The following is a 3,861-nucleotide window of genomic DNA, read 5'->3' on the forward strand; positions in this document are numbered from 1 at the left end:
TTGCGGAACCAGGGATTGAACTCAGGCCCTTGAGCTTGCCAAGCAAGCGCTTATTCTACTGAGCCATTTCCCTGGACCTCAGTTGATTTTTTTGAAGGTAACAGTTAATGTTTAATATTTTTACTTTAACGAAATCTGTATGTTAATATCTGTAATAAGAGCAACTTTATTGAGGACAGCAATATGCAATATAATAATCATGATTGAAAACATTTCATCTTGTTCTTTTAAATATGTAGTCTCTAATGTCTCATCTACTATTTTTATACTCTCCTTAAAATACATTTTAAAAATAAAAAGTAAAAAGAACAAGGAAAACACTAAGGTTACATGAAAGCAAGATTTAATGTTTAATTACTTGATCAATCTTAAGTGCCCATATCTGGTAATCTCATGCACATATCTGGTAATCTGAGCAACAAATCTGATGATAACAATATGTAGTATAACAACTATTTTTTTAACTATTGTTAATTTGCTATTCTTGCTTTGAAATTCTGTATGATTTTTATTGTCCTACATTACTTTATTTTTGTCTTTGTACTTGTTACGTATTTTTGGGTTTTTTCTCCTTTAAAATAAAAAAAGAAATAAGTAAATTTCTTTTTTCCCTAATATGATGTTCTAACTTCTTCCATCTTGATTACTAGAGTACTAAACAATCTAAGAGCCTACTACTTCTATTAAAAATTTATCATTTTCTTCAAGAAAGAATACTGCTTTTGAAATTATCTAGATTTTTTAACAATTTTTTTTTGTTGTTGTTTGCAAAACCAGGGGTTGAACTCAGGCCCTTGTGCTTGCCAGGCAAGCACTCATTCTACTGAGCCATTTCCCCAGTCCCAACAATTTACTTCTTGATGTCTGAAACATTCTACTGATTTCTTCATGCATTTTTATCATTCTTACTTCATATCTCATAAATTTTTATCTAAACTTTCTGTTAGCTCCTTAACAAAAAGCTCTCCAGATGACAAAAGAGGGTACTTTTTGATATGCAAACTAAGAGTCTGTAATTTACACCATTACCTAGGAGAAGTTCTTGAAGGCCACAAAGGATAGAACATCTCAAGATATCTCCTCCCAAGTGAAAGATAAGTTGTTGCACCTTGCAGAGTCTACCACTAATAGACAAACACATAAAGGAGAGGTGAACATTTTGTACTTTTTTTAGTAATGATGCTGGAGATCAAGCCCAGGACCTTGCACATGCTAAGTAATCACTCAGCACCCGCTGGGGACTTTAGGGACAATACAATGTGTACTACAGTTGAGTGTGCTACTTAAGTCCCACCTGCTGCTTCTAAGGGGAATTGTAGGCTGAAATGTAAGATGCTTTTCCTGATCACCCAGCAGGTTCAATGACACTTGGTGGTCCTATAGCAAATAAAACACTGCACAGAACCTCTGGCATGAGCCGGGGAGATGGCTCAGTGGAATAAGTGCTTCCCTAGCAAGTACAAGGGTCTGAGTTTGATCCCTGGTTCCACAAAAAAAAAAAAAAAAAAAAAAAAAAAAAAAAACTCTGGCAAACAGGAATTGGAAGTTCCCGTGGAGAATATGGAATACTGAACCAAATCTTTGTTCTTTTTCCAGAGAACATCCACTACCAATAAACACATAGAAAAAGACATATTCCTTACATTTTATGTTTTTACTAGTTTATTTATTTATTTATTTATTTATTTATTTATTTATTTATTTGGTACTAGGTATCGTGGGACCTTATGCTTGCCAGACAGGTGCTTATGCTGCTGAGCTATCTCCCTGGCCCTTTTACTGAAACAGTGCATAACAAACATTCATTGTGGGTAATTGGTACATAAAAGTGGTATTTCCCCAACTCAACTTCCACTTAGCCAAACACATGAACACCTCCAAACACTAGAAGAAATAATACAGTAGAATTTAGCATGGAGACATAGCAGCCTTAACTAATTACAGTTGAAAATAATTTATTTCAACAGTAAAAAACAAAATTTGTAAGCTGTACTAGTCAGTGTCCTCCAGAGAAACAGAACACACATGAATTTATAGAAGAAGATTTAGAGACACATTGACAGCCTCTGAGTCCCCGGCTTCTTGCCTCCATTCTATTTCCATATCACTTTCTAACAAGCTGACTCTGGACAAGCTGGAAGTAAAGGGGAAGCAAGTCATGATGAGAGTAGAATTCAACGTTCCTATGAAGAATAACCAGATAACCAACAACCAAAGAATCAAGGCTGCTGTCCCAAGCAACAAATTCTGCTTGGACAATGGAGCCAAATCAATTGTCCTTATGAGCTACCTGGGCTGGCCAGATGGTGTCACAATGCCTGACAAGTGCTCCTTAGAGCCAGTTGCTGTAGAACTCAAATCTCTGCTGGGCAAGGATGTTCTATTCTTGAAGGACTGTGTGGGCCCAGAAGTAGAGAAAACCTGTGCTGATCCATCAGTTGGGTCTGTCATCCTGCTGGAGAACCTCCGCTTTCATGTGAGGAGGAAGGAAGGGGAAAATATGCTCTGGGAACAAAGTTAAAGCTGAGCTGGCCAAAATAGATGCTTTCTGAGCTTAACTTTCCAAGCTAGGGGAAGCATGTCAATGATGATTTCGGCACTGCACATCAAGCCCACAGCTCTATGGTGGGAGTCAAGTTGCCACAGAAGGCCAGTGGATTTTTGGTGAAGAAGGAGCTGAACTATTTTGCTAAGGCCTTGGAGAACCCAGAGCAGCCCTTCCTGGCCATCTTGGGCTAAAGTTCCAGATAAGATCCAGTTGATCAATAATATGCTGGACAAAGTCAATGAGATGATTATTGATGGTGGAATGGCTTTTACCTTCCTTAAAGTGCTCAACAACATGGAGATTAGCACTTCTCTGTTTGATGAAGAGGGATCCAAGATTGTTAAAGACCTGATGGCCAAAGCTGAGAAGAATAGTGTGATGATTACTTTGCCTGCTGACAAGTTTGATGAGAATTCCAAGACTGGCCAAGCTACTGTGGCCTCTGGCATACCTGCTGGATGTATGGGCTTGGACTGTGGTCCTGAGAGCAGCAAGAAGCATGCTGAGGCTGTTGGTCACGCCAAGCAGATTGTGTGGAATGGACCTGTGGGGGTATTTGAATGGGAAGCTTTCACCAAGGGAACCAAAACCCTCATGATTGAGGTGGTGAAAGCCACTTCCAGGGCCTGCATCACCATCACAGGGAGTGGAGACATTGCTACTTGCTGTGCCAAATGGAACATAGAGGATAAAGTCAGCCATGTGAGCACTGGAGGTGGTGCCAGTTTAGAGCTCCTAAAAGGTAAAGTCCTTCCTGGAGTGGATGCTTTCAGCAGTATTTAGTGCTTTCTTGCCTTGTGGTTCCTGTGTACAGCCCCTAAGACAAAATAGTATTTTCTGCATCTCCACTTGGCATTAGCTAAAAATTTCCTCCACATTGAGATTCAGCTAATGGCCAAGGGATGTAGCACCAGTAACACTTATAGGATTATACTACATCTCAGCTGATGTTTACTGCACCCTGGACTTGACTACATTCTTGAAGTTGCCATTTAAGTTTCTTAGTGACTAAATCACTGCATTCTAGAATGCACCTATAGTTGCCTGTTAGCAGAAAGTGAGCTGCATTTGAAGTAGCTTGTTCTAATTGGCCTTGTCACTTTATTATTCAGCATGGACATAAAATGAAACTCCAGTTGTAGTGAGGGAGAATTTGTTGATGATCTATTCAATAAAAAATAAAAACGTTTACCCAAACTGGAAAAAAAAAAAGATTTATTATGAGGAATTCATTCTTGCAATTATAGAGACTGAGAAGTCCCACAGTATTCTGTCTGCTAACTGGACAGGTTATATAATTTGAATTTAAATGT

At 38.6% G+C, this 3,861-nt stretch overlaps 1 pseudogene; it reads left to right on the forward strand.

The window, feature by feature from the left end:
• LOC101560997 overlaps window positions 1–3,331 on the forward strand; it is a 17,803-nt pseudogene extending 14,472 nt beyond the window's left edge.
• Window positions 3,332–3,861: the final 530 nt, after the last annotated feature.

This window comes from Octodon degus, unplaced genomic scaffold (genome assembly GCF_000260255.1).
Source record: "Octodon degus isolate 3935 unplaced genomic scaffold, OctDeg1.0 scaffold00305, whole genome shotgun sequence".
NCBI classification, from domain to species: domain Eukaryota; kingdom Metazoa; phylum Chordata; class Mammalia; order Rodentia; family Octodontidae; genus Octodon; species Octodon degus.